This window comes from Macaca thibetana, chromosome X (genome assembly GCF_024542745.1).
Source record: "Macaca thibetana thibetana isolate TM-01 chromosome X, ASM2454274v1, whole genome shotgun sequence".
Taxonomy (NCBI): Eukaryota; Metazoa; Chordata; class Mammalia; order Primates; family Cercopithecidae; genus Macaca; species Macaca thibetana.
This window is the reverse complement of record NC_065598.1, coordinates 147,212,329-147,239,244: the sequence shown is the minus strand read 5'-3', so window position 1 is coordinate 147,239,244 and position 26,916 is coordinate 147,212,329. Positions and strand designations below refer to the sequence as shown.

The 26,916-nt window shown below is 36.6% G+C and overlaps 1 protein-coding gene across 2 annotated transcripts in view; it reads left to right on the top strand.

The window, feature by feature from the left end:
* The first annotated feature begins 9,516 nt into the window (after positions 1-9,516).
* GABRA3 (gamma-aminobutyric acid type A receptor subunit alpha3) overlaps positions 9,517-26,916 on the top strand; it is a 290,138-nt gene continuing 272,738 nt past the window's right edge. Inside the window, exon 1 of one of the 2 annotated variants that reach the window (XM_050775341.1) lies at positions 9,517-9,764. The gene's annotated coding sequence lies outside the window, so the exon portion shown is untranslated. Of the gene's footprint in view, positions 9,765-9,849; positions 9,962-26,916 lie in introns of those variants that run through there. The other variant, XM_050775342.1, reaches the window with a different exon arrangement.

Below are 26,916 nucleotides of genomic sequence, written 5' to 3'. Positions count from 1 at the left end.
TATGTATTTTTAGTAGAGACGGGGTTTCACCATATTGGTCAGGATGGTCTTGAACTCCTGACCTCAGGTTATCCACCTGCCTTGGCCTCCCAAAGTGCTGGGATTACAGGCCTGAGTCACTGTGCCCGGACTGTGTGATCCTTTTAATGTGCTGTTTAATTCAGATTCTAGTATTTTGTTGAAGATTTTCACATCTATATTCATCAGGGATCATTTACTATAATTTTCTTTCCTTGTAGTGTTCTTTTATGGCTTTGGTATCAGGGCAATACTGGCTGGCCTTGTAAAAGCAGTTTGGAAGTATCTCCTCTGTGTTTTGGAACAGTCTGAGGAGGATTAGTATTAATTCTTTAAATACTTGGTAGAATTCTGGCCAGGCACGGTGGCTCATGCCTGTAATCCCAGCACTTTGGGAGGCTGAGATGGGCGGATCATGAGGTCAGGAGATTGAGACCATCCTGGCTAACACGGTCATCTCTACTAAAATCCCGGCCATCTCTACTTAAAAAAAAAACACGAAAAATTAGCCGGGCGTGGTGGCACACGCCTGTAGTCCCAGCTACTTGGGAGACTGAGGCAGGAGAATTGCTTGATCCTCAGGAGGAAGAGGTTACAGTGAGCCAAGATTGCACCACTGCACTCCAGCCTGGGTGACAGAGTGACACTCTGTCTCAAAAAAAGTATATATACACACATACACACATATACACACATATATATGTATATATGTATACATATACATGTGTATATATGTATATATGTGTGTGTGTGTGTATATATATATATATTTGGTAGACTTCATCATTGAAGCCATCAGGTCCTGGGCTTTGCAGCGCTGGGTTGTTTTTGATAATTAATTCAATCCTCTTGTTAATTTTCTGTTCATGTTTTCTATTTCTTTATGATTCAGTTTTAGTACATGTTATGGTTCTAGGAAATTAGCCATTTCTCCTAGGTTATTCTATTTATTGATATATAATTGTTCATAGTAGTCTCTTCTGAGCCTTTGTATTTCTGTGGTATTATTTGTAATGCCTCCTCCTTTATTTTCTCTTTGTTTCTTAGTTATTCCTGTTAATGTTTTGTCAATTTCATTTATCTTTTCAAAAAGATGCAACTCTTAGTTTTACAGATTTTTTAAATTTTGTTTTTCTATTTTCTTCATTTAATTTTGCCCTAATCTTTATTATTTCTAAAGTTAGATTGCTAATTTGTGATTTTTTTTCTTTTTAAATGTAAGCATTTATTGCTATTCACTTTTCTATTAGTACTGCTTTTGCTGCATCAGATCTCATGAGCCTTATTCACTATTACAAGAATAGCACAGGAAAGACTGGCCCCCATGATTCTGAGGCCTCCCCAACCATGTGGAACTGTAAGTCCAATTAAACTCCTTTTTCTTCCCAGTCTTCCGGTATGTCTTTATCAGCAGCATGAAAACGGACTAATATAATAGGTAAGAACTTACTATTGCCATTTTATTATTGTTTTCTATCTTGTAGGATTTTTGTTCCTTTTGTTTATTCTTCTTGTTGGTTTTTTTTATTGATTTTTTAAAATAGTGATATCCTTAGATTCTCTTCTCTTTTGTGTGTTTTCAATAGATATTTTTTATTTGAGGTTATCATGAGGTTCACATAAAATATCCTCTGGTTATAATGGTTTATTTTATGCTGCTAACAACTTAACTGCAATTGCATACAAAACTCTACACTTTTAATTCTCTCCTCCCCTCTTTATGTCATTGATATCACTATTTACATCTTTTGTATTGTGTATCCATTAACTCTCTTTTGTAGTTATTATTTTTATTTTTAAAATAAAATAAACTAATTAAAAATACTTTTATTTTTTAACTTTTATACCAAAAGTGATTTAAACCCAATCATTACAATATTGCAATATTCTGTATCTTTCTAAATATTTAGGCTTGCCAGTGAGTTTTAGACTTTTATATGCTTTCGTGTTGCTGCTTAGCATCTTTTCATTGCAACTTGAGAAACTCCCTTTAGCATTTCTTATAAGATAGGTCTAGTGCTTATGGAGTCCCTCATCTTTTGCTTGTTATCTCTCCTTCAGTGTTTTTCCAAACTTTTTATTGTGATAAAATATACATATTATATAACTTAACCATCTTAACCATTTTTAAGTGTACAGTTCAGTGGTATTACATGCATTTATAATGTGCAACCATCACCACCATCTATCTCCATCATTCTTTTCATCTTGTAAAATGGAAACTCCATATACTGTAAACAGTAAGTCCCCATTCCTTCCTGTTCCTAGCCCCTGGCAACCACCATAAGACACCAGTTCCTAAGGCAGTGAAATGAAACATCTGAAATATTAGATGCATGCTCCACTCTCCCTTTCTCCTGAGAGAGAAATTATGGGCCAAGATAATCTCACTTGGCGCCAAGTTTTGCTGGTTTGGGGGAAGGGATGACATGGGTAAAGTGAAATTGCTCTTTTTTAGTTTCAGTTGGACCGTTCTAGTGTTTTGTACCCATCTGGGGTATTCAAAATCTTAACTGGATTCTGAACATCTCTTGAAGGTATTTTGATTGATATAGTTTTGTTAAATAGGTGTTTCTGTAAGGAGATGAGGGTTAGGGCTGGGGCTTATTATTCCGTCATCTTGCTCCTCCATGAATCTCCACTCCACTCCTCCATGCATCTTTATCTTTTCAAAGTCTACTAAAATTTAATACTGTATTGCCTCACATAAAGTTTAAGGACCTTGTTAATGTCTAGTTTGGTTTGTCGCTATGCCCTCTTTCATATTATAGTTTTCATGCACATCATGTCTATGTATACTACACACTGCACATTATAATGTTATGATTTTTCCTTTATATTCTCATAAGTAAATCAAATAAATTAAGAGCAAAATATTATTTTATGTTTATCCACATATTACCATTCCTGATGCTATTTATTCCTTCCTAAAGATCCAGCTTTTCATCTGGTATCACTTTCCATCAGACTCAAGAATTTCCTTTAGTATTTCTTATAGTATGAACATGCTGATAACAAATTGTCCTAATGTTCACTTAAATGAAAATGTCAGTATTTGCCTTTATTAATAAGGGATATTTTTGATAAACGTAAAATTCTGTATTGATAGAGTTTTTAAAAAATTCAGCACTTTAAAGATGTCTTTTTTTCTTATGAAAGGTCACAGGTTGGCCGGGTGCGGTGGCTCACACCTGTAATCCCAGCACTTTGGGAGGCCAAGACGGGTGGATCACGAAGTCAGGAGATGGAGACCATCCTGGCTAACACGGTGAAACCCCGTCTCTACTAAAAATACAAAAAATTAGCCGGTCGTGGTGGCGGGCGCCTGTAGTCCCAGCTACTCGGGAGGCTGAGGCAGGAGAATGGCGTGAACCCGGGAGACAGAGCTTGCAGTGAGTCCAGTCGAGATGGCACCACTGCACTCCAGCCTGGGCAACAGAGCGAGACTGTCTCAGAAAAAAAAAAAAAAAAAAAAGAAAAGAAAAGAAAAAAGAAAGGTCATAGGTCAATTTAATTCTGTTCCTCAGTAGGCATTTTTTCTCCCTAATGGTTTCAAGGTTTTCTATTTAAATTTGTTTTTCAGTAGTTTGACTACGATATGCCTGAGTGTGGTATCCTGTTTGGAATTTATTGAGTTTGTTGAATCTGTAAATGTATACTTTGTGTTATGTTTGGTTTTTTTTTCAAACAGCTCTATTGAGTTATAGTTGATAGACACAAACCTGCACATATTTAATATATTCAATTTGATGGTTTTTCATTATATTTGCAAATACACAGCCATTCTTTTAAAAATAATTTTTATTTTTATTTTTGTGGGTATATAGTAGGTATATTCATAGGTATGTGAGATGTTTTGATACAGGCATGCAATGCATAATAATCATATCATACAAAATGAGGTATTCATCCCCTCAAACATTTATCCTTTGTGTCACAAATAATCTTATTATGCTATTTTAGTCATTTCTGGATGTATACTTAAATTATTATTGATTATAGCCTCCCTGTTGTGCTATTATATACTAGGCCTTATTCATTCATTCTATTTTTTTCTACCCATTAAGCATCCCTCCCCACTACCCTTCCCAGCCTCTGGTAATCATCCTTCTACTCTCTATCTCCATGGGTTCAATTGTTTTGATTTTCAGCTCCCACAAATAAGTGAGAATATGCAAAGTTTATCTTCTGTTCCTGGCTTATTTCACTTAACACAATGACCTCCAGTTTAATCCATGTTGTTGCAAATTACAGGATCTCATTCTTTTTTATGTCTGAATAGCATTCCATTGTGTATATGTACCACATTTTCTTTATTCATTTGCTGATGAACACTTAGGTACCTTCTAAATCTTGGCTGTGAATAATGCTGCAGTACCAGGGAGTGAAGATATCTCTTTGATATACTGATATTCTTCCTTTTGGGTATAAACCTGGCAGTGAGATTGCTGGATACCATATGAGGTAGCTGTATTTTTAGTTTTTTGAGGAACCTCCAAACTGTTTTTCATAGTGATTGTACTAATTTACATTCCCACCAACAGTGTACAAAGGTTCCCTTTTCTCCACATCCTCGCCTGCATTTGTTATTGCCTATCCTTTTTATATAGGCCATTTTAACTGGGGTGAGATGGTATCTCATTGTAGTTTTGATTTGCATTTCCCTGATGACCAGTGTTGTTGAACACCTTTTCATATGCCTGTTTGCCATTTGTTTTATTGTAAGAAATGTCTATCTAGTGAATCAGATTTTTAGATTTTTTTCTATAGAGTTGTTTTAACTCCTTATATATTCTAGTTATTAATCCCTTGTCAGACGGGTAGTTTACAAATATTTTCTCCCATTCTGTGGGTTGTCTCTTCACATTATTGATTGCTTCCTTTTCTGGGCAAAAACTTTGTAATTTGATGTGATCTCATTTGTCCATTTTTGCTTTGATTTCCTGTGCTTGTGGAGTCTTTAGGTTTTTCCAAATATAAGGTCATATCTGCAAGGAAGGATAATTTGACTTCCTCCTTTTCAATGTGGATGCCCTTTATATCTTTCTTTTGCCTGATTGCTCTAGCTAAGTCATCCAGTACTATGTCGAATAACAGTGGTGAATGTGGGTATCCTTGCGTTCCAGATCTTAGAGGAAAGGCTTTCAGTTTTTCCCCATTCAATGTCATATTAGCTGTAGGTCTGCTATATATGGTTTCTATTATGTTGAGGTATGTTCCTTCTACACCCAGTTTTTTTTTTTTTTTTTTTTTTTTTTTTTTTTTTTTTTTTTTTTTTTTGAGATGGAGTCTTGCTCTGTCGCCCAGGCTGGAGTGCAGTGGCACGATCTCGGCTCGCTGCAAGCTCCACCTCTTGGGTTCACACCATTCTCCTGACTCAGCCTCCTGAGTTTTTATGATTTTTATCATGAAGGGATGTTGAATTTTATCAAATGTTTTCTCAGCATCTATTGAAATGATCATATGATTTTTGTTCTTCATTCTGTTGTTATGATGTATCCCTTTGATTGATTTGTGTATGTTGAACCATCCTTGCATCCCAGGGATAAATCCCACTTGGTCATGATGAATGATCTTTTTAGTGTATTGTTGAATTTGGTTTGCTAATGTTTTGTTGAGGATTTTTCCATCAATAATTATCAGGGATATTGTCTTGTGGTTAGGCTTTTGTGTCAAATTTTTTTTCTTCCTCTTCTCTCATTGTTTGCCATCTGGGACTCCAATTATGTTTATAACTTTGATATTATCCTATGTATTTCTAACACTCTGCCCTTTTTCAATCTTTTCTCTCTCGAATCTGTACTTCAGATTAGATAATATCACTAGATTTTTCTTCCAGTGAAACTACTCTTTCTTCTGCCATTTTCAACCTGCTGTTACGCCCACTCACTGAATTTTACTTCAGGTACTCTGACTTCCTATTTGTTAATTTATTACATATGTGTTTTTCTTTATTTCCCTTAGTGTAATTATGATACGTGATTTAAAATTCTTTCTCCTAATTCAAACATCTGGTTTACCTTAGGGCTGGTCTCTATTTTTTTTTTCCTTGGGTTTGAGTAATATTTTCCTATCTCTTTGCTTTAGTAGTAATTTTTGAGTGTCCCCTGAATATTGTGAATTATATATTGTAGGATACCTTTATTTTTTTCTCTAGAGCATTGATTTTGTTTGTTTTACTAGACAGTTAATGTGGCTGAAGTGAAACTCCAAAATTTCCCTCATTGGCAGACCTGAAAACTCTGTTTAATTCTTTCGGCTTTATTTAGCCTTTTTGGAATCTGTCCCCACATAAATATTTCATGGTTTCACCAGACAGCTGGGTAGTTTATACACAGAATTTGGGGCTTCCTCTCCCTAGTATTTTAAATTACTGAATTTCTCTCATGGCTTTTCAACTACAGTGGTCATCCTGAATTCTGTCCTCTGGTTCTTTCAGCCACTTGGACTGCAAGCAGTTGTATGTGGGAGTTGGCTGACGCTGGTTTGTGAATGCCTACTGTGCATATCTCTATTCAACTCCATGTTCATGGAATCGTCCATGGTAGAAGTATTTACACCATGGAAAATGGCAAATACTATGAATTTGTTTTTTATTTATTTTCCTCAAGATCCAGTTGTTAAACATTTAACAGTTGCAACATTGATTCTAGTTTCTCTAGAGTTTATTCACTGCTTTGGCCTGGGGGCTGCCATCAGGCAAAAATTACCAGAAAAGGAAAAACCCACTTAGTATTGTTCCCTCCTTTCAAGTATTAATTCCCTTTCAATTTTTGCCTGTTGATGGATTGCTTTCCAGTGCATTTAATTTGTTGTATTATATATTTGGTCCACTGTTTATTATTGTTATCTGCATCAGGGTTGGTCTGATAGAAGCTTCTTCACCATTGTCAGAAGTTTTCCTAATAAAGGATTTTTTTTTTGTTTTTTTGGTTTGCAGTCAAGTGGGAAAATTATGAAAATACTGTAAGGTTTTCATACAGCTATAATTGTATGATTCAGAGAAGAGGATTTTTGTTGTTGTTGTTGTTCAGAGAGTGTCTTAATCCAACGTACTTGTATTAAAATATCTTTTCTTTAAAAAAATGATGGCACCCAGATGGTTTATTTGTTTGTTTGGTATCTTTATTAGATGAAAAGTTATCAATTATAGTAGATTGAATAGTGTCCCCCAAAATTCATGTTCATCTAGAACCTCAGGATGTGACCTTATTTCAATGGTATGGTCTTTGCAAAAGGAATTAGTTAAAGATCTTGAGATGAAATCATTCTGGATTTAGGGTGGACCTTAAATCCAATGACTGGTGTCTTTATAAGAAAAAAGAGGGAGATTTGGGCACACAGAAATCAGAGAAGAAGACCATTTGAAGACCGAGGCAGAGATTCAGTGATAAGCCAAGGAATACCGGAAACCACCAGAAGTTGGAAGAGACAAGAAATCATTCTCTAGAACTTTTGGAGCAGTTTGGCCCTGCCAGCATCTCAATTTTAGACTTCTGGCCTTCAGAACTGTGAGACAATAAATTTCTGTTGTTTTAAGCTACTGAATTTATGGTAATTTGTTATGGCAGCCCTAGAAAACTAATACAGCAACCTTATGCCAGTTCATAATATTTCTTTTTGCCAGTATACTAATCTATTAAACCCAATGGACATTTATGCAAACAAGCCTACACATAAAAATGGGTATCTATGCAGGAAAAAGTATTTATAGCTTTTTTCCCACATACACACTTGCTTTATGTGCAAGTTACATGTTAATTTTATAGACAAAAATACTGTACCTGCAGTCAGCAATCTGAGTACTGACCTTGACTCTGCCACTGACTCATTATGACCTTGTGTGAGTTATATTTTCTATTTAGTCTAATTTCTTTTCTGTACAATGACATGGTTATCTTTATGGGTCCCTTTAGCTCAGTGACTCTAAGCTTACGAGTACCCATCTGTCTTCTACTCAATGTATGGACACATGCTTTTGAAGATGTATAGGTGTGTAGCACATGCACTTCATCTGGCAGGAGTAGAGAGCATTAGAAATTTGGCAAAAAAAAAAAAAAAAAAAAACCCAACAGGATAGTAGTTTAAATAGAAATGGCACACTATAGGCAACATTGTAAATGCCTATTATGTCCCAGTCACTGTATATATATTGACACTAGTATACTTAAACACACTATATAACTCACTTTGAATTAGATGCCTTCTGAATTTTTCTAAAAGGACTAGAAATCACAACATGAGGAGTTTGACTAAGACAACTTTTATACTAATCATTATATGTAAGCAGATGCTGAATTCTTTGATAGGAACAGCTCTTTACTCATGTGCTTATATTGGTATTATCCCTGAAACACGAAAGATGGAATGTTGAATAAATGTGATTTGGAGTCCCATTTGGGGATTCACCTTTGGAGAACTTTTGAAATTTGGTAGTTTATTTTTTATTTTCTAAGGGCCAACTTCTCCTTCACCTGGAATTTTCCTGTCTTTAGATTCCTAGACTGTTAGTTCTGGAAGGGTCTTTTAAGATCATTTATTTCCATTACCACTCATTTGGTCATTGAGGATATTGAGGGCCAGACTGAAGAACTCGTTGAAAGCAACACAGCAATTTTCAGAGGCAGAACTCAAACTCAAGTTCCTTTATTTTATTTTTAGCCTAGGTCTTTTCCCACCCTACACTACATTGTTACTGTGCTTTGCCTAGGTTGCTTTTTTTCTTTTGACCCAATGGGAATATAATTCTTTTATACTTTGAGTCAATAATTCTCCTTTTCCCCATCTTAGCCCTTGTGCAAACTCATGTATAGGCTCACACAATTACATACATCTATATTCCCTTTGGAATTTTTGAAAAGAAAGCATTGTGGTTCTGCTGCTTGTCTGTCTTGCCTACAGGGAAGCTAGAGCTGACAGTTTTGAATTGGGTCTGCACTTCTACTTGGTTGAGGGTGGGGGTGGAAGTTAGGTCAATAGGGGATCAATGTGGCGGAACTCTTTCTTCTTAGTGGAGTATGAATGACAACCCCTTTGATGTACATTTTTCTAGCTCATTATTGCCCCCAGAGATGGAATCTGAACAGACAGGATTGTCAAACCTTTATTTGGAGCCTGGGTTAGAAGGCACGCCCATAGGGATGTAAAGGAGACAGAGAGAAAAAAGAGGAAGCTCTCTTCAGTCTTGGAGCAGCAAGTAAGCATCACACATCAGCTACAGTAACCCATACTTCCTTTATCCTCCTATTCTCTCTTACCCTTTTGCTCTCTTTCTCTTCCCTTTGCTTCCTCTGCTCCTCCCTTTCTCTCTGGGCTTCCCTCTATTTCTCTGTTGGATGCTTTAAGGAATAAAATACTACTTTAGTATTTCGTAAAACAACCACATCTAAAGCCTTGCAAGTGCTGTATTCACAGCCCCAGCACAGCCGCGTGCTAAGCACCAGTGGTGAACCTAAAGCCAGCAAAGGGGGAGGGGAGAAGGGGAGGGGAGGAGGAGGGGAGGGAGAAACTGACAGAGAGGGAGGGAGGCAGATTGAGAGAGAGAGAGAGAGAGAGAGAGAGAGAGAGAGCGAGAGCGAGCGCGCGCAAGCTAGCGAGCAAACCAGAGAGACAGACCGAGAGAGGGACCAGGAGAGAGACCCAGAGAGAGAAGAAGAAGCCAGAAGCCGAGCTCTGTCAGGGCTCAACCTTCAACTTGTTTCAGTTCATTCATCCTTCTCTCCTCTCCGCTCAGACTGTAGAGCTCGGTAAGAAACATTGATGTTCCTTCTTCCCCCTCCCCCAAGCTCAGGTCTCTTTTAGCGATAGCATCTCTCCCCCGTACCGAGAGTCTCCTTGGGTTGGCCGGGAGGCGAGGCATGCTCTGCAGCTGTGATGCTATCCTGGGTTCCCCAGTGGGGCTGGTGGAAGCCCAGAGGCGGCATCTGAGCAGGGAGACACTGAGGTAAAACCCGATTTGAGGAAGGGGGGTTGCGATGTGGTATGTGTGTGATTTGCTTCATTGTCAGTGAATTGTTTTGTTCCTCTTTGGAAGCAGGTCAGCACTGACCTTGCAAATTGCTTGGGGGGCCCCAGCAGCTGCTGCAGAAAGCCACGGAGTGGCCCCTAGCCAAAGCAGACAGCACTGTCATGACCCCCAGACAGCTCTAGGCACCAGGGATGGAGTAATGGCTGGAGCTTTCTCCCTTCTTTAACTCTTTCTCCGCAGCTGCTTCTCACTGCTGGAAATAAAGAAGGAGGGTACCTTGCAGCCTCTTTCCCCATCTCCCCATTACCTCCCCCACATGCAAGTGAGTAGAAAGTTGTAAATAACTGCTTCCTTTAAAGCAGATTGAGCCCTCCCCCCTTCCTTTAAGGGGCTCGCTGTGGGGTTGGGCCTGACTTCCTCCACAAACTTGGGAGGTTTGCCTTGTTTCCCTGAGAGAAGCTCCATTGCTTGCCCACCCTCAATTCCAGGTAGTTGAGTTGACATCCTAGATCAGAGATTCAGATACCCCACCCCATCCCACTCATAGGCATCATGTTAAGTCCAGCTGTGTCCTTGGAAGGGAGGAAACACCTGATGGTTTGTCTGGAACTGGCCTCCCAGTTTACTGCTCCTCTGACTGTGGCTGCGGGTGGCATGGGCAAGAGGACTGGGGGAAGGGTGGCTGTTGGATTGATGAAAAGCAGGATGATGAGGTAGGATTACTAGCATGAATAGTTTGGCTTATGGAGAGTCAGCAAGTTCTGGTTGTCTGGAGCTATGCAAAGACTGATTGAGGCTCTTGTAGTATAGCCCCTCTGAACTGGTAGGGGAAGGGATCTAATTGTTTGATGGGAGCTTTCTAAGTGAGTGACACTGCTGTGCCTATGGTAGTAATTATGACATTCCTAATACTAATTGCTAACATTATTTAGTGTGTAGTATATTTTGAATTCTGGACTGTTTAGTGTATATTACTTCATTAAATTATTGTGGCAGAATAGTGCATTGAATAACAGACACTATTATTATCTTTGGTTTACTGACAAAACTGAGGCACAGAGAGGTTAAGTAACTTGTCCAAGATTGCAGACCAATTAAATGTCCCAGTTGGAAATTAAAACACTGGCAACCTGGTTCCAGAATCCATGGTCATAACCATGAAGCACTACTGCCTTCTTGGGGAGAATTATGCACCTTTGTTAGGCAAGTGTAGATACAATAGGTACAGTGTGGCTTGGCAAGATTTTTTGGAAAGTAGTGGCCTAGCTTTTGTGTAGAGTAACAGGAACTTAGCCTGGAGCCAGGCTTCACCTGGATTTCTGGAAGGGGCTGCACGAAAGACTTTCATTGGTCAGCTTGCTTTCCTTGAAAATAGTACTTCACTTTTTATAGCCTCATCCACCCAACATGCTCCAAACTGCGCCTTTAAAAAACAGACCTTATTCTAATTTCCTGAGCATTTGGAGTTATTCTGTGCTGAAAATTTTAGAATACTAAAACCTTGGAACTGGAGGGAGCCCAAAAGGTCAGTCATTAAGCTTTATTTCTCTACTCAGTTCTTGAATTTATCCTAAGCATCCAATTTGTTGACTGATTTCTATTTGAACTCCCTGCAGTGATAGAGAGCTCATTACGTGGCTCTTTGTGTCATTGTGCAACTGTGATTGTCAGAAAGTATTCCCCATTATAAGCCAAAATCTGTTTCCCAGTAACTTATATTCATTGGTTCTTTGGGACTGTCTGGAACAAATTTGCTTTTTCTTAATAATAGTTCTTCAGTTAGTTGAAGACAGCAATCATGCCTCCCTCTTAACTCTTGGATACAATAAGACCACAGAGTAAAGGATTATCATTTACTTTATGCTGGAAATTGTACTATTCTTTTTTTTTTTTTTTGAGATGGAGTCTTGCTCTGTCACCCAGGCTGGAGCGCAGTGGCCGGATCTCAGCTTGTGCAAGCTCCGCCTCCCGGGTTCACGCCATTCTCCTGCCTCAGCCTCCCGAATAGACGGGACTATAGGTGCTCACCACTGCGCCCAGCTAATTTTTGGTGTTTTTAGTAGAGACGGGGTTTCGCCATGGTCCTGATCTCCTGACCTCGTGATCTGCCCGCCTTGGCCTCCCAAAGTGCTGGGATTACAGGCGTGAGCCACCACGCGGGGCCTAGACTATTTTTAATATGGCCTAATAGCCCACTTGTTTGTTAGCCACGAATTGACCCTACGGAGTTTTCCAAAACAGCCCTGATAGTGTATGTTCTCTTCCTTGGATGAGTTTGATATCTGGTGTCAACTGGACTGTTGGGAGCAAGGAAGGTCGCTTTCATATTCCTAAAGACCAGAAATTGGTTAGTACTGGTCCTTCTAAAGCCCCCAGAATGTCTATATGGCATCCAGACAATAGGCATGTGGGAAGATTTGAGTGGCAGGAATTTTTGTAAAGAAAATTATGAAATTTTCTAATTTAATAAAGAAAAGCACATTTGAAGTAGTGGTAGTTCAAGGTTCATACAGTATACAGAAGGTAGAAGAATAAACTATTTTATCAGAAAACACCTCAGGAATAATTACATCATTGAGGGGATACAATACAGAGGGACTGGGTGGAAAGGGGTGAGTATGTGGTTGCTAGAATGGAACACTGACTTGGCTGTTAGCAAATTTGGGTTCCATTCCTAGCTCTGATGATTTGCCAATTATCTTGGACATATGACTTCCCCTCCATGTGCCTCAGTTTTTCCATCTATAAGATGTTGAAGTGGACTGTATCTCTAAGGGTCTTTCAACTCTGAAATTCTTTATCTAAAGTAAATATAAGATTTCAGAGTTATGAGAGGCTTCAGAAATCGTTAGGCCAGTGTTTCTCAAACTTTAATGTGTAAAAATATCTCCTGGGAATCTTTTCAAAATGCAAATTGTGATTCAGAGAGTCTATGGCAGGGGCCTTGGATTTTGCATTTTAACAAGATATTAGGTGATCCTGAAACTGCTGTTCCACTGACCACACTTCAAGTAGCAAAGCTCTAGTAGAGTACTGGTCAAACTCCCCTAGTGAAGGAAAATGTTTTTTGTTGTTATTGTTGTTGTTTGTCTTTTCCTAATCCATCACAGAAGACTGTTAATTTAATAAAATAAATTAACCATGAATTGCTAGAAAATGAAAGAAAAGACATACGAAAGATAAGCCCACATTTATATTATCAGATTCTACAAACATAAAATGATTTTTTCAAATTGCTGTAATATTTTCTAAGTGTAATATTTTCTAAGTACTATTTTCTAAGTAATATTTCTAAGTAATATTTTCTAAGTACTAAGTAATATTTTCTAAGTGTAATATTTTCTAAGTACTTCTGTACTTTGGTCATTACAGTCTGGTAATAAAAGTTCACAGACAGGCACTGATTGGCGGGCTACATTTTGAGTGCGCTGGTCTAGGCTATCTGCCCACCTAATTTAAGAGGCCCAAATTACACCCAGCTTTAATTTCTAAATCACCTCTCGATGATCTTTTACTCTACAGTTAAATATCTCCTTTAATGAAGAATTCAACATTTACACAAAGTTGCATTGTTTATGTGTTGTGACAGATAAAATGTTTGTTTTTTCTTAAAACTCTTAATTTCCTTAGAGTTTATACAAATTATACTTTCAGTTATGTATTCCAAGTGGGTGAGGGGCTGTATCAGTTCAGTTTATTATACCGTTAGCCTTTAGCCTAGTGTATGACATAGAGTAGGTGCTTAACAGATGTTTTTTAAGTAAATGAATGAACCATTAGACATTAGTTGTGGGGCCATACATTCAATAAAGGAAAGGTAATTTGGGCTTTCTTTTGTATTGGGGAAACAGGATTCATCCCATTTTAAAAATTTCTTAGAGTGGATAGAAATCCAACTTGACTACTTCAGAGAGTTACTTGGTATCTCAATTTTATTTTGAAGGGATTGCTGGAGTGGACCATTATAAGGCTGTTGGTCTTTATTCTAGAAAGAGTGGGACTGATTAAAGGGCTTTGAGCAGGGTAACTGACATGGCTTAATGGAATCTGTTCAGTATGAGGTTACTAAGTACCTACGATGAACCAAAGGTAATGTGGGAGATACAGGATTATTTAGGAATAGCCTCTGACCTCCAAGATGACACAGTCAAGTAGGAAAGAGAAGAAGTATACAAACAACTATAGTATTAGGAGATGAGATCTACACCCATAGAAGGGAAGCAAAGGGCTTTCAGGAGATCAAAGACACCTTCCTGGAAGTGGCATTTGAAATGAGCTTTGAAGATTAGACAAACTTTGAGTATGCAGAATTAGGGGATGGGAAAGGTATTCTATTCAGAGGCTAGTTGTGTTGGAGTAAAGTGTATGCAGAAATACTTACGTGAGATGTGTTTGGCAAGATAGGTGGAGGGCTTGACTATAAATCATATTGAATGCTAGATGGGAGAATTAGGACTTTATATGTAAAAGAGATGCAACTCCCTCATTTTAGGGATGAGCAAACCCATCTTGACAGGGTGACTTGATTTGCCTGGGGCCACACAAGTAGTAATATTGTTGTAGCCCAGTAAAAGGTACTGAGCACATTTGAAAATATGGGATTGGAACTCTGGAAAGAAGTCAATTGGAGAGAGTGATTTGAGAGTCATTGCCTCTCAATACTTGAAATAGAATAAAAGAGATTCAGGGGTGGTACTTTGAAGAATGCGTTTTTTTTTTTTTTTTTTTTTTTTTTTTTTTTTTTTTTTTTTTTTTTTTTTTTTTAGGATATGGGGGAAAACGATGACCCTTATGTGAAGGCTACAAAGGAGAAAAAGTCAGAGATATGGAAGGAAAATTAGAAGAGTATGTTTTGAAGGTGCTAAGAGAGGAGAGGCACCTTCTAATTTATTTATTGCATACATACCATTTACTAGGCATGGAGAATATAATGGTGAGCAAAACAGACAAAGTTGTTGCCATCCTGGGCTCATGGTTTAGGTAGTGAGATAGACATTATTTGACAAACTACTGAACTACATAGTCATAAATTGTGATTCATATGTAGAGGAAAATGTACCACTTCAAGAAGAAAGGTGTGGTCACCATTATTAAACTTCACAACAGCGTTGAGTAGTGATAAATGATATCTGGTTTATAACAGTCCTTCCCACTCTGATGGTCACAGTGCTTACCAACACTTCAGCTGGATGATGCATACCCATTTTGCAAATGTATGGCAGATGATTGTGCTGCAACAGTAAGGGAAGGTAAGGGTCCCTCCAGGCTCATGTCCACAGGAGCAGCGACTTACTTAAAAACTAGGTTATATGTCGTGTGGCTTAACTGAAACTCACAAAGACCCAGTGCCTTTCCCAGGTCCTCCAACTCTCTCAATTCAGCAATTTATAGGAAGAGGCACTTGATAAAAAGTATGAAGAATTTGATATTAAAAATCCCTCTTAAAATGGGATTTCTGATAGCCTAGTCCTGACTTGGATACTCGGTTTGTTTTGACATATCACTTGTCTTGTTTGAGCCTGTTTCCATATCTGTAAAATAATGTGGGGGGAGGTTTGGAAAAGGGTTTTGAACAGGGTGACTGACATGAATCTATTAAGATATTTACAAAGACCCTCCAAGCTGTGAGGTTCTATAGTTCATGTTCTGCTCTATATTGTGTTATCACGGTTCTGTGCAGGTAGCTCAGGTTCGGTCACTTATATAAGCGACACTAATAACTTTATACAGAATTCTGAAGGTTGATAATTTTGGTGGAAGTATTCACAGACTTTAGAAGAGGTCGTTGAAATACACCTTCCTTGTTTTATTCCTGAGGTGACCGAAATTGTGAACTGTCCTCAAAGTTAAGGAAAGAACTGACTATATTGTAAAATATATAGTAAAGTTGGATATTAGGTGATATTTCTATTACTGCTGGTTTGAAATAAACTAAAGTCACTGAGAATAAGATGGGGCATGATACTGTTAAATACGTGCAAGGTGGCCGGGCGCAGTGGCTCATGCCTGTAATCCTAGCACTTTGGGAGGCCGAGGCAGGAGGATCACGAGGTCAGAAGATCGAGACCACCCTGGCTAACACAGTGAAACCCCGTCTCTACTAAAAATACAAAAAATTAGCTGGGTGTGCTGGCGGGCGCCAGTAGTCCCAGCTACTCGGGAGGCTGTGGCAGGAGAATGGCGTGAACCCAGGAGGCGGAGCTTGCAGTGAGCCGAGATTGCGCCTCTGCACTCCAGTCTGGGTGACAGAGCGAGACTCCGTCCCCCCTCCCAAAAAAAAAAAAAAACAAAAACAAAAACAAAAAAATACGTGCAAGATGATTATCTCATTCTGAAATGTAATGGTCCAGGTAGTCTCTTCCTGGGGGGAAGATATATGTGAAGGGAAACACTGGTTGGTAATATAAAAGCATTTTTATACTTAAAAGCATGATTTTAAACATATTGATGTCTGCACAAAATATGTCTGCTGAATATACACAGAAGGGGGAATAAAAATCTCCAGGACATATATTTTGAAGGGTACTTTTCTCTTTAAAAACTGATTTTTTAAAAAACGCAAGTATTATATATATTTTTGAAGGGAAGGGGAGGTGGATGGAGATGGAATTATGTAAGTGACCATAGTATAAAATATCTTTTCAAAATAGTACAAGAGGAGCTCAGAAATGGCAGGGCCCTTAACAATCATGTAATGGCAGTCTTATCACCCAGTACATATGGTCATCTATTTTCAGTGTGAATGGTTTCAGGAAAGGTTGCTTAACACCACCAGATAATAGACAGCTTGGTTGTTAGCAAGTTATTCTTCATACTGACCTGCAATCTGTCTTCTGAATTCAACCTATTGGTCTTGCACCTTGGAGCAACAGCAATACTGTATAATTGCCGTTCCCCTTCTTCATAATGGCCATTCAAATGTTTAACCATTGTTGTTCTTCTTCTCATCTTTTCTTCAGTCTATATATTGCTAGTTCTTGAGCTTATGTGATACATATTTTGAGAAATTTCTACAGTAGACACTTCCATCTTCAGTATCCCTCTTAATGTATGATGTCCAAAATGGGACCCAGTACTTTAAGCATGAATGGCTAGCACTTCCATTTAAAAAATTGTGTATATTTTCTAATATACCTTAAGATTGTAATATCTACCATCAAATTGTTTTTTCCTGATTATAAAAGTAAAACAACCTCATTACAGAAAATTTTGAAAATGAGGAGACTTTTTTTTAAAAAAAACAATCACCTCTAAATCCTTAGTCCAGAGATAACTTGCTGTATTTCCTTTCAGATGTGTTTCTGTGTTTATGTAATTGGAATCACATCTTATATGTACTATTTTTGACCTTTTTCTTTTTTTTATTGTTATAATTGTTTTATTTTATTAGAAGTAATTGTTGTTAATCTCTTATTGTGCCTAATTATAGATATGTCTGTATAGGGAAAAATACAGTATATATAGGGTTTGGTACTATTTGCAGTTTCAGGCATCCACTGGGGTTCTCAGAACATATCTCCGTAAGGAGGACTACTGTAGTTTAGGAGGTAAAGAGGGATCATGGGGAGAAGCATGAAGAAGAGTGACAGAGAAGCAACACAGCCAAGAAAGGGCATTTCACAAGCCAGCCATCAGTGTGGAGGACTGGTGCTTAGTCCCAGTGGAGAACCTCTGGGAACAGTGTAAACCATACAGCTCAAAGCCATCCCACTCAGGCATCGAGGGAGCAGGGTCTTTACATACTGGCCCTTATAGTTAGTTGCCAAGGGCTGCTCCTAGGGAGCATTTGTTCCCTGGCATTTCAGGCCTGCCTTCTTGGTGGGAAAGCAGGCTGCAGCAGAAGGAGAAAGGCAAGGAAATGCATATGCTGGTGGTTGGGAGTTGGGTTGGAGTGCACTGAAATGGTAGGGGTGAGGAGATCTAGTTGAGGGCAGGCACTGACAGCATCTACTGTGCATTTGTTGAGCACTTTATGATGTGCCAGGTGCCTGGCACATATTATCCTGTTTGTTTCTTGGTGCAAACCAGTCAAGTAAATATTATTTTACTCATGTTATACATGAAGAAACCAAGACTCCCGGAAGATACATAACTTATGGTACAGCTAAAATGAGGCAAGGTTCAAGGTCAAACTCAAGTTTGCCTCATTCTATATTACATGATTATTCTATAATGTCATTGTTGTAATCAGGGTTCTCCAGAGAGATACACTGATAGGATATATACAGAGATAATATGAAAAGGAATCTGTGATGTTCCCCTTCCTGTGTCCAAGTGTTCTCATTGTTCAATTCCCACCTATGAGTGAGAACATGAGGTGTTTGGTATTTTGTCCTTGCGATAGTTTGCTGAGAATGATGGTTTCCAGCTTCATCCACGTCCCTACAAAGGACAGGAACTCATCCTTTTTTATGGCTGCATAGTATTCCATGGTGTATATGTGCCACATTTTCTTAATCCAGTCTTTTGATCTGACTTTTTCATTGGTATTATATTGTTAGCATTTCCCCACATTGTTCAGCAGCCTTCAAACAATTTTTAATAGCTGCATACTTTTCAGTTTTCAATTTCTACTATAATTGTATGACAGATCACATATTGATCATTTAAATTATTTTTGCTTCTTTGAACCTCACCTTTTTAGATCTTTATTCAAATGTCACATTTGAATTCTAAACGATCTCACATAAAAATGCAAACCCATCTTTTCCAACACTTACTCTTCCCCTTTCTTGCTTTACTTTTTTAAACCTTTGGCTTGTGTCATCACCTAATAGACTAGATACCTTACATCTATTTGTCTGGATTCCTGTTTTAGGGTGTAAGTCCCTCAAGCACGGGCATTTTTTTTCTCCATTTTCTTCACCCTTATATCCCCTAGAACCTACAATAAGGTCTGACATATTGTGGATACTTAGTAAATGTTTGTTGAATGAATTATTAAGATGAGTTTTTATGAAAGGCATTACTGGGTCTGAAGATACTATTTTTTTAAAGGCTCTTCATATATATGTGAAGGTGTTCCACTATATAAGATTGTTGATTACTGCTCATACACTTATGACAGTGCTGGCTATTGTCATTCTTTTAAAATATTTACCAATATGATAGGGATAAAATGGTACCTTACTGTTTTAATATGTGTTTCTTTTATTATAATGAGATTGAATACTTTTTTGATCAATTTTGTTTCATTTCTATGAACATCTATTTTTGATCTTTGTACATGTTCCATTAAGAACTTACATTTTTTACAATTTTTATGGGCAATGTATATTTAGTTGACCCATTAGACCTTTTTCTGTCAAATGTAGGGAAAATATTCTCCCACTTACATTTTAAACGTTTAAATTTAAAAGTTTACATTTTAAATAGACTTTTATGCATACTAATCTTAATTTTATGTAATTATATTTATCTTTTCATTTGTAATTTCTTCTGATGAATTCGTGTTTAAGAATTTCTTCCTCATTCAAAATTGGATAAGTGCTTAAATGAATTTTGTTTTAGTTTTTATTGCTTATGTTTAATCCCTCTGAAATTTATTTTGCTGTGTGGTGTGAGGTAATTTTCTAAATTGTTTTCCCTGCCAATTGTTTCATAGCACCAAACACTGAATAATTCATTCATTAACACTGATCTGCAATATATACAAATTGTAATATATATAGTAGATACTGTTTGGAATTTATCTATTCTTCATTTCTTTTAGTCTGTCTCTTCTTGTCCTATTTACGAAGTTTAAATATTGTTGTAGCTTTAAAATAATTTTTATTACCTCAGCTCTTCTATTTACTAGCTGTGTAGCCTCTCTAAGCCTAGATTTATCTGTATAGAATGGATAGCAGTAACATTTATTTTATGCTCTTAATTTTGTGAAGGGAATCTTTCTACCATTATTTCTGCTAATTGATTATGCAGAAAATTAGTATTTATAATTTTAACTTCTATTTTTTTTACTTTGCTCAAGTTTATTATTATAAATTTATAGTTTACAAGTTATTTTCTTGTTTTTTTTTCCCCTTTTTTTATTTTGGAAGTTTAAGGGAAACTCAGAGAGTCTTTCAAAACAATGAACAAGTAACCACATATATACTACTAGAGTGAACAACTGTTAGCATTTTGTCGTTTTGGTTTCTGATATGTTTAAATAAAAGAAATAAAACATTATATATAACCTTTAACTTTCTTTGTGTCTAGCCCCTGTTTCATTCCTTTCCACATCCCTCCAAACATGACACTCAGGGCCACCCACATTTGCTTAATTTTCTATTCAGTTGCTTCTTCTTACTGATTTGTAAGACTTATTTATATATTCTGGATACTAATTATTTTTGAGATATACATATCATATATCTGCTTCTATAATGTTACTTCGCTTTCTATTTTGTTTATGGGGTCCTTTATCATTACAGAAGTTTTAAATTTTCATGTCAGGTTTATCAATCTTTTCCTCCATGAATTGTGCTTTTTGTGTCATGCTTTAAGAGATATAACTGATACTGTGATCATAAAAAATGTCCTCCAAAATTTTGTTGAAGAGTTCAAGAAATTTTCTTTACATCTAAATGTGGATTTTATTTTTGTATGTAATGTAAAATATTAAGCAGTTTTTTTCCATGTAAAATACTATTTGTTTTAAATGTCGTTTATACACAACTAGTTTAGAAAGCAAACTCCACCACATTGCCTAATTTTTATACATGTTTGAGTCTATTTCTGGCTCTTTATTGTGTTTCATTAATCTATTTGCCTACATTTGTGTTGTTTTACTTACAAATGCTTTATAATGAATTTGATATTTGTATATTTGTAAATTCAAGTTACTGTACACTGCCTTCATCCACACTCACACCACTTTTCTTTCTTTTTCTGGATCATCTTATTTTTGGTCCTTTCCTCACTTACCTTAATTTTAAAATGAAATTACCAAATTACAAGAAAGTAATGTTTTTTTTTCTTGAAATTATATTGAATCTTTAGAATGATTTGAAGAAGAATTGACATCCTTTTGACAGAGATTTCCTATTTATGAATATGTTATATCTTGGCATTTATTCAGGACTTTTTGCAACCTTTGATGAAGGTTGGTAAATTTATTGATAATATTCTTACATATTAGATTTAGTCCCAGTCAACTTTATTTTTTAGTCAGATTTATTAATGTATAATTAGCATAAAATAAAACTTACCCTTTGTAAGTGTACAGTTTAAGTTCTGACACATGTATATGATTGTGTAACCACTACCACCAGTGCCATCACAATAAGGATAGAGAAAATTTCCCTTACCATAACAGATTCTTTTGGGCCCCTTTGCAGTCAATTCTTTTCTTCTACCTACAATTCCAGGAAACCATCTATCTATTTTCTTTTTCTTTTCTTTTCTTTTTTAAAATTATACTATAAGTATGAAGTACATGTGCAGAGCGTGCAGTTTTGTTACATAGATATACACGTGCCATGGTGGTTTGCTGCACCCATCAACCTGTCACCTACATTAGGTATTTCTCCAAATGCTATCCCTCCCCTAGCCCTCCACCTCCTGACAGGCCCCAGTGTGTGACGTTCTCCTCCCTGTGTCCATGTGTTCTCATTGTTCAACTCCCACTAATGAGTGAGAACATGCAGTGTTTGGTTTTCTGTTCTTGTGTTGGTTTGCTGAGAATGATGGTTTCCAGCTTCATCCATGTTCCTGCAAAGGACATGAACTCATCCTTTTTTATGGCTGCATAGTATTCTGTGGTATATATATGCCACATTTTCTTTACCCAGTCTATCACTGATGGACATTTGGGTTGGTTTTAAGTATTTGTGAACAGTGCCACAATAAACATACAGGTACATGTGTCTTTATAGTAGCATGATTTATAATCCTTTGGGTATATACCCAGTAATGGGATTGCTGGGTCAAATGGTATTTCTAGTTCTAGATCCTTGAAGAATTGCCACACTGTCTTCCACAATGGTTGAACTAATTTACACTCCTACCAACAGTGTAAAAGTGTTCCTGTGTCTCCATATCCTCTCCAGCATCCGTTGTTTCCTGACTTTTTAATGATTGCCATTCTAACCGGTGTGAGATGGTATCTCACTGTGATTTTGATTTGCATTTCTCTAATGAGTAGCGATGATGAGCTTTCTTTCATGTTTGTTGGCTGCGTAAATGTTTTCTTTTGAGAAGTGCCTGTTCATATCCTTTGCCCACTTTTTGATGGGATTGTTTGTTTTTACCTTGTAAATTTGTTTAAGTTCTTTGTAGATTCTGGATAGTAGCCCTTTGTCAGTTGGATAGATTGCAAAAATTTTCTCCCATTCTGTAGGTTGCCTGTTCACTCTGATGATAGTCTCTTTTGCTGTGCAGAACCTCTTTAGTTTAATTAGATCCCCTTTGTCAATTTTGGCTTTTGATGCCATTGCTTTTGGTGTTTTAGACATGAAGTCTTTGCTCATGCCTATGTTCTGAATATTGCCTAGGTTTTCTTCTAGGAATTTTATGGTTTTAGGTCTTAGGTTTACTGTCCTCAAAGTGTTGTTTCTTTTATGCTATCACATCAATGGAAACATTTGGTATGTAGTCTTTTGTGTCCGGCTTCTTCTAATTAGCACTTACTTTTAGGATTCATCCATGTTGTTGCATATTTTCATTATTGTTTATTCTTTATTATTGCCGAGAAATTTATTCATTCAACAGTTTAGAGACGTTTGTTTTTTTCCCACTATTTAGCCATGATAAATAATGCTGTCGCAATGCTGTTATAAATGTTCTTGTACAGGTTTTTGCTTCACATATATTTTTATTTATGCTAGGTAAATACCTAGAAGGGGACTTCTGGGGTTATATGCAAAGTAAATGTCTAACTTTATAAGAAATTGTCAAGCTGTTCTCCAAAGTGGCTATATAATTTTGCATTCCCACCAGCAGTGTGTAAGAGTCTCAGCTGCTCATTATCCCCACCACCACTTGGTATTTTCAGTCTTTAAAAATTAGGCCGGGCGCGGTGGCTCACGCCTGTAATCCCAGTGCTTTGGAGGCCATGGCGGGTGAATCACTTGAGGTCAGTAGTTCGAGACCAGCCTGGCTAACATGGGGAAACCCCGTCTCTACTAAAAATACAAAAATTAGCCTGGGGTGGTGGTGGGTGTCTGTAATCTCAGCTACTCTGGAGGCTGAGACAGGAGAATCAAATCACTTGAAACTGGGAGGTGGAGTTTCCAGTGAGCCGAGATGGCGCCACTGCACTCCAGCCTGGGTGACAGAGTGAGACTTCATCTCAAATAATAATATAATAATAATAATAATAATAATTAATAATAAACTTTATTTTAGAACAGTTTTGGATTTACAAAAAAATTAAACTGAGTTACCCCATCCCCCTACCCCAGTTTCCCTTATTATTAATGTCTTTAATGTGGTACATTTGTTACAATTGATAAACTGATATTGATATATTATTATTAACTCATGTCTATAGCTTGCATTTGTGTACACTCTTTGTGTTCTACATTTCTATGAATTTTGACAATGTGTAACATATATTCACCATTATTGTATAATATAGAATAGTTTCTCTGCCCTAAAAATCTCCTGTTTTATACCTGTTCATCCCTCCCTCCAGCCTGAACCTCTAGCAACCACTGATCTTTTCACTCTCTCTATAGTTTTGCTTTTTCCAAAATGTCATATAGTTGAAATCTTACAGTATGTCGCTTTTAAGACTGGGTTCTTTCACTTAGCAATATGTATTTCAGATTTTTCCATGTATTATCATGGTTTGATAACTCATTTCTTTTTATTGCTGATTAATATTCAATTGTATGGATAAACACATAGACTGTACCACAGTTTGTTTATCCGTTCACCTACTGAAGGACATCTTGGTTACTTCCAAGTTTTGGCAATTATGAATAAAGCTGCTATAAGTGTTTGTGAGCAGGTTTTTGTGTGGATATAAGTTTTCAACTCATTTGGGTAAATACCAAGGAGTGCAATTGCTGGATCATATGGTAAAACTATGTTTAGCTATGTAAGAAACTGCCTGACTGTCTTCCAAAGTGGCTATATCATTTTGTACTGCCATCAGCAATAAATGAGCATTCCTATTGCTCCACATGTTTACTAGCATTTGGTGTTGTCTACATTTTGGATTTTGGACATTCTAATAGGTGTGTAGTGATACTTCATTGTTGTTTTAGTGTTCAATTCCCTAGCGATGTAAGAGTTGAGCATCTTTTTACATGCTTATTTGTAATCTTATCTTTTTTGCTGAGCTGTCTCTTCAGTTCTTTTGCTCATTTTTAACTGGACTGTTTTCTTATTGTTCAGTTTAAGAGTCCTGTATATATTTTCAATATAAGTTCTGTACCAGATATATGTTTTGCAAATATTTTCTCCTAGTCTATGGCATGTATTTTCATACTATTAACAGTGCGTTTCACAGAGCAAAGATCTTAAATTTTAATGAAGGTCAATTTATTAGGTTTTACTTTCATGGATCATTCGTTTTTCTCCTATGTCATCGTCTAGGAGTTTTTTGGTTTTGTATTTTACTGGCTATGACCCATGTTGAGCTAATTTTTTTTAAGAATGTAAGGTCTTTGTCAAGATTCATCTTTTTTCTGCAAGTGGATGGCCATTTATTCCAGCACCATTTGTTGAAAAAACTATCATTTATCCCTTGTATTACCTTTGCTTCTTTGTCAAAGATCAGTTGACTATATTTGTGTGGGTCTATCTATTTCTGGGGTCTCTATTCTGTTCCACTGACATATTCATCTATTCTTTTACCAACACCACACTGCCTTGTTTCCTATCAGATAGTGTCAGTCATCTAACTTTATTCCTGTTCTTTAGTATAGTGTTTACTATTCTGGGTCTTTTGTCTTCCTATATAAACTTCAGAATCTGTTTATTGATGTCTAGAAAATAAATAAATGGGATTTTAGTTGGGATTGCATTGAATGTATATATCAGTTGAGAAGAACTGACCTTACTAACAATTAATCTTCCTATCCAACAATACTGAGTCTTCCTATTCATGACCATGGAATATATCTCCATGTATTTAGATCTTCTTTGATTTCTCTTATCAGAGCTTTATAATCTCCTTAAAGATATCATATACATATTTTGTTAGATTTATATCTAAGCATTTCATATTTTGGTGGTAACATAAATAGTGCATTTTAAATTTCAAATTCCAGTTATTCATTGCTAGTATATAGGACGGCTATTGACTTTTGAAGATTAGCCTTGTATCCTGCCTTGTCAGTCTTTCCAGTGAGTGTGTAGTGGTAGCTCATTGTGGTTTAATTTGCATTTTCCTATGACTAATGATACTGAACATTATCTCATGTGCTTATTAGCCATCTGTGTATCTCATTTGGAGAAATGTCCATTCAAATCGTTTGCCCATTTTAAAATTGGGATATTTGTGTTCTTATTATTGGGTCATTCTATAATACAATATATAATATTAAATATAATAGAAATTATTTAAAAGATATGTGTTTTGAAAATATTTTCTGCCCTCCTGTGGCTTTTCATTTTCTTAATGGGTTTTCTAGTATAACTTGTACCTTTTGTATTCTAAGAAGTCTTTGTCTTAATTAAGTTCAAAATAATTCTCTCTTGTTTTGTTCTAGAGTTTTGTAGTTTCTGTTCTTTGATTTATGCCTTTGGTGCATGTTTAGATGACTTTTGTGTTTGGAGCAAGGTAATGTTCCAGGCATATATAATATATTTTTCCATATGTATGTCCCATTTTTCCAGCCCCATTTGTTGACAAGAGTATCTTTTGCCCATTGAATTACCTTGGCACCCTTGTCCAAAATCAACTGACTGTGTATGGATGGATCTACTTCTGGACTCTATTCTGTTTATTTGATCTATTTGTGTAACCTTGAAACTAACATGCTGCATCAATTATTATAGTTCAGTGGTTCCCAACTGGGGCAATATTCCCCCCAGGGACATTTGGCAATGTCTGGAGACATTTTTGGTTACCACAACTGGAGGGACATGCTCCTGGCATATTGTGGGTAGAGGCCAGGCAGCTACTCAAACAATAAAGTATTGCTCTGCCCCAAAATGTTAATATTGTTGAATTGAGACACTACAATAGCATTTTAGTAAATCTTGAAGTAAAGCATTGTGGATCCTTTAACTTTGTTCCTGATTTAAAGATTATTTTTGAAAAAAAGTTAAAAAATGTTCTTGGCTATCCTAGGTCCTTTGTATTTCTAGATAAATTGATGAATCAGCATTTCACTTTCTCCTCTGAAAATGCTACTGATAGATTTATTGGGATTGAGTTAAATCTTTAGGTCAATTTGGGAAGAAATGACATCTTAACTATCTTGAGTCTCCTGAAATATTAAGATGGTATAACGTTTTATTGTTTATTTCTTCTTTAAATTATCTTAACAATGTTTTGTATATTTCAGTGTATAGGTCCTGTATATATTTTGTGAAATTTATCTTAAGTAATACATGCTTTTTGATGCTATTATAAATGGTAATTTTATAAATTTTAACTTCTGATATTTATTATTAGTGTATGGAAATACAATTAATTTTTGTCTATTGATATTGTATCTTATGACCTTATAAAACTTAATTACTAGTTCTAGTAGCTGTTTTGTTTGTTTTTAGATTCTTGGTATTTTCTGTATTTTTTAAATTATTATTATTATACCTTAAGTTCTGGGGTACATGTGCAGAATGTGCAGGTTTGTTACATAGGTATACGTGTGCCATGAAGTTTGCTGCATCTATCAACCCGTCATCTACGTTGGGTATTTCTCCTAATGCTATCCCTCCCCTAGCCCCCCACCCCCTGACAGGCCCTGGTGTGTGATGTTCCCCTCCCTAAGTCCATGTGTTCTCATAAGCTCCCCCTTATGAGTGAGAACATGAAATGTTTGGTTTTC